Source organism: Chaetodon trifascialis, chromosome 6, assembly GCF_039877785.1.
Source record: "Chaetodon trifascialis isolate fChaTrf1 chromosome 6, fChaTrf1.hap1, whole genome shotgun sequence".
NCBI classification, from domain to species: Eukaryota; Metazoa; Chordata; class Actinopteri; order Chaetodontiformes; family Chaetodontidae; genus Chaetodon; species Chaetodon trifascialis.
The window spans coordinates 7,113,731-7,126,624 of NC_092061.1; positions in this window are offsets into that span (position 1 = coordinate 7,113,731).

A 12,894-nucleotide genomic window follows, 5' to 3' on the forward strand; every position below is an offset into this window, starting at 1 on the left:
CAGGGTAACAGCGATGTTTATTTGCATTATTTTTAAAACAATCTTTTTCGAAATAACAAAGAGATTCTCCCATCATGACAGGACGCCCACCGATGCTGATTGGTTGTCTAAATGCACTCCTGCGCTCAGCCTCAGACGGGCTGCACAGCACACACTAGGACAAAAAGCTGAGAGGCCAAAGTTTGCTGTTCTGTGATTAGGCGAGCCATAAAGCACGAGATGACTTATAACTCATATAATTCAGAAGAAACATAGTTGTTGAACAAATTGATACACATAATAACATTTAAGTGATGATTTCTGGGAAAGGCGTTAATATTTGAATTGTCGTTTATCTCATAACGGCTTCGAACATGACTCAGCTATTTATCAGAACATGTAACGCACAACTTTAGCCTTGATAACGCTAAAATGGCAGATGGCGTCGGTCATGAAGGTGCGATTTCCCACAACGATGTGATATGAAAGAGACACTTCATCGCCAGGTGTCGTCGAAGGTTAATGAACTTAAGTCTGCTGAAGAGGCTCTGACCCGTCCTTACTAATTAACTAAGAGTCTTTAAATTTTACCGCTGCGTTCTTTTATACAGAGCTTTCAGAAATGAGTGGTGAGAAAGTTTGTGTGTGTGTGTGTGTGTGTGTGTGTGTGTGTGTGTGTGTGTGTGTGTGTGTGTGTGTGTGTGTGTGTGTGAGAGAGAGAAAACTTGACCCCTGAGTCCTCAGCTGGCCTCATTAGTGAGAGGACTTGGTTCATTAAATGATGTGAGCGAGTGGTGTGGGCTAAGCACAGATCACACACTGAGACGCTGTCCCTGTTTTTTTCCTCCATTAATTCGGTGGTTTTGCAGATGAAACGCTGAAATGTGGTCCGTCCCGGACACACCTGAGACAAAGGCACACGAACATGTCTCTGCAGATCTATGCAGAGGAAGGCGTTATGGGTTCTGTACATCAAACAGGCTAATTGGTTGATCCATATTTGCTAGATCAAACTACGCTTTCATGTAAGGAAAATGTAAACTATACTGTTGGTGCAGCTATATGTAGCTTCATCTGGTTGGATGCTTCCCATGGCAGCGGATGACTGACATTTGAAGGCTGGTGTTGCTATGAGACGTGCTGTCAGCTACCATGGTGCCATGGAGCATCATAGCCCTGTATACGAATGTTGAAGCAACAAGACGTGTTTTTTCTTCTTTCAACACACCCACATGGCATTGTGTCTGCTCCTTTACAGCATTTAACATCAGCTCAGAGAGTGGACGCTCGCAGGCTAGGTTAAATATGCTCTGCTTGGAAAGCGGAGGCCTAGCTTGCTAACGTTAGCACTGATTGTCAATGGACAGTGCTTTTCTGTCATGTTGTATCTGATGTTGGCAGCTCAATGTTGTGTTCTTCCCACATAAATATACAAAGGAGGGGGGTCTGGCGTTAGCTGTCTCTCCTTACTGAGGCCAGTTGTGCTGATGGCAAATGACCAAACTGTCATGAACTCACAGAAACAGGCGGTCCTGTAACCTCAGCGCTCTGTCGGCTGCGTTGCTCTGTGATTCAAATCACAAGATGCTGAAATCACAGCTGGAACCAAGCAACTGGCCAACGGTTAACTGCCTGTGTGGCTGCTGGAACTGCTGTTGTATTATAAACTATGTGTAGTGCTTGCCCAGTCAAACAAATTACCAGTACCGATAATATCAGGTGGTACAAAAAAATTGACGCCCTTTGGTGAGCATAAATGTAGGGGGCACTATCTTCAAATACTTTAACTTCAAAATAAAAGATTTCATTTCAGTTTGACCTTAAAGGCGCTGGCAGTGTCTGCAAATGTCTCTACTGGTCTCAAGCCTGGAGAGTTCCAGCCTCAAACTGGATTAGATGAAAACACTACAAATACCGTGAGACGAAAACGAGGAACTCTAAACTAACATGGAAGTACAGTATGTCAGAAATCACAATTTAAAGGCACTGAGCCCACTCTGCTATGCTCCCTCCTTGCTATCATTGATGTGTGGTGGCCTCTCATGACTTGGCTGTGGATCGATTCAGCCCCACGCGCCTCAGAGCGTCAGGCCCGTCCAGCCGTGAGGAGCCCCAGGAGAGACTGGCTGCGGTTTGACATGCTCCATGCCTCCCTCCAGCAGCAGCAGCAGCAGTAGCAGCAGCCAGCCAACCAGCCGGCCGGCCGGCCAGCCTGCCCGGTGTCCCCACACGGCGTTTGGAGTGTCAGCCCAGTGTGCTCTACTGGGAGCTGGGCTTGGCAATACTGGTTACAGGGCTCAGATGGACCGCTGATGGGGCCTTCTGCCCAGCAGCCCCATGAGGGCAGGTAGAGAGGGTGAGGGAGACAGGTGTGTTTATGTTCCACTTGTTGCCCCCCCCCCCTTTCCCCGCAGAGGCCAGGACAGATGTCCATGACATTGATTTTGGCGAAGGCAGAGACAGAGAACCAGACAAAGCGAAAAAAAGGGGACATGGGATGGAGGGAGAGAAAGGAAAATGTGATGTGATGGTATGAAAATAGATCTTATAAAACCTGCTCAATAAAAATCAATAGAGGCTTCCTGCTGGATTCAGTTTGTGACAAAGTCTTCGCCTCTGTATACAAGCCCATGCATATGATTTCCTCTACTAACGTATACACAGCCTTAGGCAAGAAACATACTTCCAGGAAATCCATTTTCCTCAACGCTCCCTGGACAGTTTTGAGTAGTCCCTTCATAGTCATCAGAGCCTTTTGGAACATTATGTGAATATTACACCATGATCTTGGAACAAGCATTATACAGGGTGTCTAGGTTGATGACTGAAATGGAGTCAGGTTGTTGGGCTCAGCAGGTTGCAAGGCTTTGAGTAATCAGGGTTTGGGGATTCTAATTAGGACAATTAAGTCCTAATTACAATGTAAACACATTCTGCTGCCAAAACCCAAGACCCCTAGAGTGAGGCCTCTGTACCATAGCCTCCCATTCTGCTCTGCTGTCTAAAGAACAGCGTGGCCCCTGTACTGTACATACTGCTGTAAAGCACCAGCAGAAAACTGCCCATAAAGAAGACATTTCACCTTTAAGTGTAACTTCTCCATCCTGAGGAAAAAGATTCATCAGCTTAAATCACACACTTTCACCGATGGGAAGAGTTAAGAGTCACAAAATCTGACTCAGTCCAGCTGAAATGCTGTTTTAGAGCTTGTTTACCGTGTTTTGTACATTCTGCTGGAGTTGGAGGACATACTGAAGGTATTAAGATCATGTCAGCTAGCTTATGCTGTCATGCTTGGATTTAGCTTTTGGAACATGCATATTTCAGTTTACAGGCGCCCCATTTTCATTGTAAACATAGTTTCTTTTTGTTATGTTAAAAGATTACTCCACCAATTTAGCACTGTGCTCCAATAACTTTGGCTGACCCGTGCACATTAAAAAAAGAATCAAACTCAATGCAGCAGAACCAAAGATATTGGCTTTTTTATTTCATGCATTGTTTCCTTGTCAAAAGCTGCCATTACGTACCCACAGTGAGGAGATTCAGATGTGTTAAGCCAGTTGTAGCCAATGCAGCGTTGAGCCTCGAGCAGAGATGAGGAGCAGGCTGCAGAGGCCTGGTAAGCTCACGTCTTTCCAACCCCACACCCCCAGATTTTCCTCAGCCAACCAAGTGACACCAGTCGAGGTATCAGATTTTGAGCAGCTTCCTCTGGAGCCACGAAAGTCTTTATACAACTTTTTTCACCTTTGCAGCAGTGCTCCCAAAGACCTGTAAACAGACTTTGATGTGCAAAATTGGAGGAGTTCCCCTTTAAGTTTTACCTCAGATAACAGATGAGCTTCCCAAACAAAAGGTGAGGTTTTCAGAATAATATTTAATAAGCTATTTTAGGCTGTTAACAGGCTAAAATGTCTTAAAATTTGAATTGTTCACATGGGAAAATTTGCATGGGAACTACAGAAGCACATACTTTAAAGCAGTTTCAGTTAAAGGGGAAGCACAGTTGCAATCAGCTGAATTGAAATATATAATATAAAATTGATTTCCAGGTTGAAGCCCTGTAGGTTGCAGAGTTTTTAACAACTTTTAGACACATTAACATGGAACCATCCATGCTGTCCACAGATTAAAAGAATATTTTATGAAGCAGCGCTGTCATGTGTCTATTAATAAATTCAATATGCAGAGATGCATGTATTTAAATTATGAATACAAGTGGGAGATGTGGCTGTTGTTCTCTGTGAGCATGCAGTGTTTGTACACCACAGTGTGCATGCACCATCAGCTCATGGTTATCATCTCTCATCCTTTCATGTGTACACAAATGCATTGTTTTTGTTTCTCTATGTGTATGTGCTTTCAAATATTTAATAGCGTTTCATCTTTCATCCTACAGCAACTTAGTAGCTTTGGATACAGGCTGAAAATGATTTGGGTTTGAAGCTTCTGTTCTAGTTTGTATTGCAGATGTATGCATGTGAACACAGGTGAGTGTATTTGTACGTGTGATATACTGTTGGTAAATTTAGCTTTCAAACTGCTAAAGAGCATGAAAATACTACAATTGATGGAATAGTAAAGTTACTGAACACAAACTTATTTCCAACACACCTTCTCATCAAAACCGACTTATAACAACCATGCAAAAAAACACCACCATGACACCACCCACGCTGAAAATGGAGGGGGAGTAAACAGACAGACCGTTATCCAGGACAGTGCTGGTTGTTCTCCCGTCAGATCTGCAGGCTCAGCGATGAGAAACAAGGAGCTCCTTGGAGAGCGAGTGGGGAGGTGACAGGGTGTCGGGGCTCTGTCACCGCCGAGGATCGGGACTCCGTGCAACAGAGAAAGGAAAGTGGTTTGCCGAGGTCAAACAGCCACTGTGAGCTGTTATACCGTTGAGAAATAAAAAAAAAATATGCTTAGATTTTCCAGCCTCAGCTTTTCCTACCTTTTATGTGCAGGTGATTTCCCTCCCGTCATCTCTTCATCATTCTCATAATTCATCATTGCCTCGTTCTCTGAGGCAGTGAGTCCCTGTGAGGCAGTGGGCCTCAGCGCGATGAGGCTGCGAACTCTATTTAGTCCCGGATGTCCAGATTCTTTCTTACAAACTAATTTTATGGAACATGTGGCATCTTTAAAGTAATTTAATGCAGCATTTTCATCTGGATTGAATGTCATTTTAATAGTCTTTGCTGCTGACTTACATTTTAAGGGCTAAACCCCTGAGAAACTCTGGTCCTCCCGTGAAAATGCTAAGACACACAGGACGTGTTCTACATTTTGTTTTGTGTTTGTTCGGAGCTCTGGAATAACTATAGAGCAAAAAATATATATAAATACATATTAAGGCGGGGTTTTACTCCAGTGAGCACTCAAAATGCTTCCGTGTGTGCTTAAAAGAAACTTTTTTTGGTCCATTTGTGGCCATGAGATACTATATGCTATATAGAGCTCATAGGGAGGCTATCAACACTGCTACATCTTCATCTAAATGTACCCACAGTGCTTAAAAACCATTAGCTTTCCCCTTAATTAAAAAGAGCGACATGACAGCTCTATATGTATCTTGTAAAACTCTTCTAAAACATTCAGTGACTCCATTGTCTATGAGTTGTATTCCGAGTAACTCATGCTCCTGCATTAACCTCGGACCTTTACTCTCATATTTGCATTATTTTTAACTAGCCCTAATATGCCATCTGGGCAGAAGGTTGGAATAAGCTATGATTGTCTGGCAAGTTGTCAGAAAATCGAGGTTTTTCAGCGAACCGTTGTGCGTGCCTCGTTAAGGTGTGTTGATAGCCTGTGTGTTCGACGTCGGTTGATTTTGGGGGAGAATTTATGTCAGGTTGGTTTTATAACCAACACAGCTATTTTTTATTTAGGAGAAAGCTAGTGGGTTGTTGATTGAGTTGTGCATCTTTGCTTGGATTAATATGAACTGTAGCTGGGTGCTGATGTCTACCTATGTGCTGAACGCAGTATATACACTTATCTCATGTGCACAAATTAACAAACAAAATAACATTTCGAGCACTCGATGTATTAAACGTGGCCTCGATTTATTTTTTTTCTCTCTGTGGCCACTCCAGAGACCTATCATGCCAGTTTTTAGTACAGCAGGGATCCTGTCTGCCCTTACACACCCAGCCCACCTCCAGCACCACATAAGCACCCTAATTGTCACGCCACTTTCCATTACACATGTCATTCCTCATGCCACGCTCCCATGCCCATGTGCCTGGCCAGCTGCTCTGAAGGGGCTGGAAAAGCAAGGACAGGGCAAGGTGTTACTGATACCATGTATTGATGTCACTCGAACTTTGCTGTTAAATGAACAATAATCAGTTTGGGGCAAAGTTCTTCTGGCTGAACAAAATAATAGTTTCTAAAAATGTGAACAAGAGATGCTGATGACTTTAACCTACAGTCTTTAAAAATGATCCTGCAGAGCCAATCAATGATTTATGTTACCAAATATCTTTTAAAAAACAATTCTAAAAGCTTTCATTTTAAGTTGTAACTATTTCTTTAATATTGGATTTCTCATTTTCGAGGTACCTTCACAAATATCACATTTTGCTCAGGTGTCTCACAGAGCAAAGATATAATCTCTGCCGGTTCCCAGCCTCTGGGAAAAAAGCACTGTTAAGTACACGAGGAATACATTTAAACAGCTTGATATTAGACAGCTTTTGTTCTGTCTCATTACCTTGGCAAATGTAATCTAGGACTCCAAAAGACTCCCATCCTTTTGAGCGCACATGCTCCCTGTGATAGTATTCCCCCATACGCTCCTTCCTCTCTGAGAATAGCTGGACCTGACAACTCCTCCACCCCCACCTGCCACCACTTGGACAAAGCTGAAACTATATTCGGCAAATGAGGCAGGGAACGGAGGCCATGGTTGACTGGTCATGAGGTGAAGGCGAAGGCTGTGTCCAGGCGAGCGGGAAGCAGGAACCAGAGGCCTTTCAAAATGAGACTGTTTCACAGGCGCGATGATCTCACTTCCTGCTGGGCAGGTCTCGTGGAGTGACCTGCGATGCCGTTGCTGAAGCCGAGAGGCTGGCCTGAAGCCCCTGGAGGAACGGGAGGTCCGCGCTGTGATGTGGAGGTGATGAAACAATAAATATATACACAGGCAGAAATATGTACTTATACACACACCAGCACATTCATCACTGCGAGATCGAAAGGGAAAGTAAGAGGGAATAGAAAGATACACCAAACCTTTTTACTTCCACAAACCCTTTCACTATTATTCATGACAAAAGTACAGAGGGGTGTTTAACCTCACCAACAGCAAGCATTTTGAATTGCATTGTGTGTGTGTGTGTGTGTGTGTGTGTGTGTGTGTGTGTGTGTGTGTGTGTGTGTGTGTGTGTGTGTGTGTGTGTGTGTGTGTGTGTGTGCTGGGCTTTAATGCACATGGTTGAATAACTGTTTTGTGGTGGCTTGGAGACTAGTGAGACAGATTAACTGCTGCAGCTGCAATTATTACAATGACCGTTTAATTCCCGACTTGTTCATTAGCACTGAATGAAAAACATTATCAGTCTGTCATAATGAGGATGTACTGGCTTTCTGTGGCTGGAGTGCAAGACGGGGTGCAGCAGACTGGTCATTCATCATGTCGTTCTTACATTTACTTTAAAATGATTTCAGTTAAAATGTTGCTGGTGGTGGTTGCTAAAATGAATTGAATCTAAATCAAGTTCTGTAAAGCCGCTTTAACCAATGTTTCTGTAATAACAATGGATCCCATGACATGGTCAGGGTCGCTTGCATGACAAACCAACCAACTCTGCTCTCCCCCTCAACCCTCCTGAGCTTTGTTGCATCTTTGTGGAGGTGTTACCTGCCGGCCATTTGCTCCACTGTCTGACTTTATTCTCACTGCTCTCATGAACGCCGTGTAGCAGGCAGCTGTTTTTAATGAAAAACCTCTCAAGGCTACGCCGCCTGCCCAGCACGAACTGGCACACTTAGCAACTAGCTATTGGACACAGTTGAACATTTTGCAGCTGAAAAGCAAGATATTCTTATCATGAGCTGGTGGAGACCAAAACAGAGCTAAAAGGAGAGTGACTATTAGGCTTAGGTTTGTCAGATGAACTATGCTAAAACAAAGCTAATGTTGCTCCCTAACTGCTGGATATTTAAATACTGATTACTTGCTTAGGTGAAAAATCTGCTATTTCAGGTTTAAGTACTTGCTTGCCGTATACTCAGATATAAGTACAATTGTGGTTTGTTTGGAATAAAGAGAAGAAGAATTGGGTGGCTAGCAAGAGTTAGCATCTGAGCAAAAACAATTCAGTTTGATGTCCTCAAGCAATGCAGCTGGAAGACAGTAATAATTAGCGCTTGTCACCAGAGATGCCACCAAAAATGGATATTAAACTGTCCGACCATGTGTGGTTAACTTTTTTGCTTTCATTTTTATGCAGTTCCAGTTGTTTTTGGTGTTTAAGCGAGGTCATGTTGCAAAAACGGGCTCTGGTAGAGAGTCTGAAAAGGTTACTAAGATTTCAGATGAGGCAAAACTGTTGCAGCCATTTGTCATATCTTTATAGCTCCAGATATTTAAGTAAGGGTGATTGCTCTGAACATCAGCAGTCATGTTGGTTTGGTTTAGCAGCTTAGATCATCCTCAGGATTGATTTTGTTTACAGCATGTTGATTTAATTCCCTCTCAGAACTTTTCTCTTTAATTCAATATACAGTAATGCTTGAACAGGACTGGGCTGCCAATTCCCCTGCAGCCGGACATAAACTTTTATTCATCTGAATAATCATCTGTGAATCGTGGTTCATAAAACAAATTGTCATTGTAAAAGACATAAAGACATTTTGCAAGCAGCAGAGAGATTGTGGAGTGAGAGATTGTTGAAAAGGAGGAGATGCCGTCGTCTTGTGTGCAGAGCCTTTCCTGTGCTGCTTCCTCTTTTATGGTCTGACCTTTCTCTTAATTGGCTGCCATGTCTTTACACTGAGATTCTGTTGGTCTCCCAGCCAAGTAATTTCTCCCCCTCTTCCAGCTAAAGCGTCTCCCTCTGACCCATAAATTGGAAGTGCTTTAACCTTTCCTGAGTGCTCACTTTATAGTGCTCTCTTTATTCTTTTATTATGCAGATGAGATGAGATGGATTTTCAAAATTCAAAAAGTGACTGGTATCACTCACACCTGATTTCTATTAAATCCCTTTTATTCTCAAATTTGTCTTTTGAAACTAAATTTTTGAGGAGAGCCCATAATAATTGACAGAATAATGTGAATTTGCTCACTGCAGTTAATCTCTTTAAAACAGAAAATAATATCACTGTACAAAGCAGCACATCCTGCATTGTAGTGCCTGTATTCCTGCAGGTATTGCCCAGAGATACAAAAATCATCTCCTCATTACAGTCAGTAATCCCTAATTCTCTTGAATCAGCAGGCATGTAATATTCCTCACAAAAACAGATCATAATCAGAAATGATGGCCTAGTTTGCTTATTTCATCCAGTTCTCTGTAAGTCATTACTCGTGCATTAATCAACCATCTATTAGGCTAAACAAGGCTCATAATATATCCGTGAAGTGTATGTGTGTGCTCGGGGTGTAATATACTTGATGTATTGATATGTTTATTTCAATTTATTTCAAGACCTCATCCTGCGACTCTGACCCTGAAATCAATACCTTCATTTATGGTCCACCACCTTCAATCAATTCTGCCCCCGTCTCCTCTCCGCAATGGACTGCCTCTGACTGGACACATGTAAGCAGAGCTCCATAGCTCTCTCAAGCTCCCTCTCTCTTTTTTTCTCCTGGCTGCCTTATTCTGTGTCGCTGTGCAGTGGGAGGTAACTGGTCACTCAAATCCTAGATTGGCTGCTGGTCATCATCCCACAGCTTCGCCCGGCTCTTTGCTCTCCTGCCCTCCTTTCTCGGCGTCCTCCTCCGGCTTCCACCTCCCTGCTCTGCTCGTGACTGGCAGCTATACGGCTCTGATTCATGATGAACAAAGTGCACGGCCGATGGCAGAATGAGAGAGGCACATGCAGAACAAATGCAAATGGCCCTCAGTTCTGTCTGTCTGTCATGCTGCGCCCTCCGTCTCGCCGTTCATGCCGTACGGAAAATGCATAACCTCATTCCTATGAAATATAGCCGCTGTATGTGTGGATATGATGTGGCATCCCTTTGACCACACTGCAAAACTGTGTTCCTACCAACATAATCAAAGCCGCTGAGAGCACCGCCCGGGCCAGGCGAGGAAGATTTAGCTATTTAGCCTGGTCACCTCTTTTTAGAAAAGCATAAGGTTGAGAAAAGCCAGGAGGTTTTATTCTTCTTAAAAAGCATGCATGAGCTGGCAGTATTGCTCAAACAGCCCTTTGCCTCCTCTGGATTTATTAGCCAATTTCCACTACCATTGTCTTTCACTTCAATCTCAGAAGTGAGGGTGCACCGGGCAGAATATAGGGCTGCAATCATCCGAGTGTGTGGCGACAAAACCTCCAGCGCTCGCACCTGGAACTCAATAGATATTCATGAACATTCTCGTATTTAGAGAAGGAAATAACTTAATACCGACAGTGTCGATGGAATAATAGCCATTTCCTGCCTGACTTGCAGCCCCTCAGAAAATGAGATTGCGCTGGCCGTCATTTTTCTTGTCTGCTGGGTGTTTCCATGCTGAGGTCTATGGCTGCTGCTATGCTCCCTGCATTGGCAATGAGGTAAAGATAGAGAGGTGGAGGAAAGAGGGAGGGCGAGAGAGGAAGAGCAAGACAGAGAGAGAGAGAGAGCGGGTGAGTGAGAGAGATAGGCCGGCTTCAACAGGAGACAGAGGATTTGTTGTCAGATTTACCGTGAATAAAAATGGATGTTAAATGGAAAATAAAAACATAAAATATAACAGAATCATAATGTGTATCATTTTCTAAAACACCATCATGCTGTCCCTCGTCCTGCCCTGGTTTCCTGAGGTAAAAGACCTCCCGGGCTTTAGTGTAAACAGGGCACAGCCCAGAGATGCTGCTCCCTGGCTGAGCCAAGGCAAATATTTCATTACCATGATTAAGATTGATTACTTCTGCAAGGGATGGGAATACAAGAGTGTCCACTAAGGAAGAGAACTGGAAAAAAGACAAAAAAGAGAGTGAGAAAAAGAAGATAGAAGAGGGAATTGAGTGACGTGAATGGATGCCTGACCTGAGAGACAAAGGAATCTTTCAAACTATTCCTTACCATTACTGGGCCTGTCACGTTACCCCCGCCACTGGTCTTATAAATTAACCATCTCACAGAGGAGCTCAATCCTGCAACCCTCTCTCTCTCCTACAATTAGGTTTCTCCTCTTTGTAAGCCTTCCTTATCTCTCTGCTTTTACTCGGGCCTTCATCAGCACAGACATATATCACGATTTTCCTCTTCTATCCATTCTTATTCAGACCTTCATCCTCACGAGTGCACAGCATTCATCATGAGTTTGAGAAGGTCCGTTTAAGATTCTAGTAAGGGTTGTTGCCACAAGTGCGACCACGGAAAACCTCCAGAAGCATACATTTGGAGCTGTGAGAAATGAAAACACAAATCCATCATGCATGTATAGATTGTTGATTCTCTGCTGCTGAAGGACTGTAAAAGAACTTTTAGTGCTAGCAGATATAACAAGATTGCACCGTCGAATGCACGAACGGCCTGATTCCCTTTGTGTGTGCAGAAAATTAGGAGACCAAATCCAGGAACGGGAGGCTGAGCTTTGGCCATTTCATGTCTCTGCTGGGCACGCAGACAGCAGTCTGAGGAGGAAAGTCTTGCTTTTTTTGGCTGAGTTGAGAGACTCCTTTCTGTGGGTTGTTCCGTGAGAAGCAGGGATGGAGAGAAAAACTGTCTGTGGCTGTGTGTGGTGATTTTGTGTGGGATAATAGTATGAATTTGTGTTGAAGGGAGAGATTTTTCTATGGAGAGTTCAGAGTTGCAATAAATCGGGTAGAGGCAGTGAAAGAGAGTGGAGAAGTGGTGGTTGTACTCTGGGAGTTGGAGGCGGGGGGCGGAGGGGTGATAAAATTAATTTGATCTCGGATGCCTCAGAGACATGGCCGGCGTGAGCTAGCCACGCACCCGGACAGAAACCTGAGCAGATTGCACCGCTGCTTTGTATTCCAAATTAATTGGCCTCTGAAGATCACCCTCCGCCCCTCACAACACTACTGATGCACATTTTCCTCCCTTCAATTAAAAGTGTGTACCCCACATGCAGCCCTCTCCCCTCGTTCCCGACGACTTCTTACTCCCCTTGTTACCGAGAACAAACTGGGTCTTCACATCAGAGCTAAGCAGGACTGTGAGGGTAAATGAACAATTAAAGGCAGGAGGAATAATACAGCGCATCAGTCTGAGTGTACCGATTGTCATTACTTGCTCTTAAAGGCTCAGACTGCCTATATTTTACATTCTCTTGTTGCAAACAAAGCCAATGAAAAGCCCAAAACCAGCAATGAACTGGTCCTACTAACAACCAAAGCATGACAGAACACATTCCTCTGTGCCTTAAACCTCCTTTACAGTCCAAAAACTATTAAAGACACATAAATGAGCCATGCTGGGTGATGTGTTCTTCCATTGCAATGCACATCCACCATTGTTCTACCTTAAATACTCACTGAAGCACCAAATAGTTATTAATCCGCTGCTTGATGAGTTCTACAGTGCCCAGCTGTTTTAGGACAATACTGAACCTTTTTAAAAGGTGAAGCTATAGACTTATGCATAGCTGGCTTTGGTCTTCTTGCTGGAATTGATGACAATAATATATATATGCATATAGTAGAGTCAGAAAAACACATAATTTTTGTGTAAATGTCACTCCAAACATTATTAAGAGTCAAAACTGAGGAGATCTT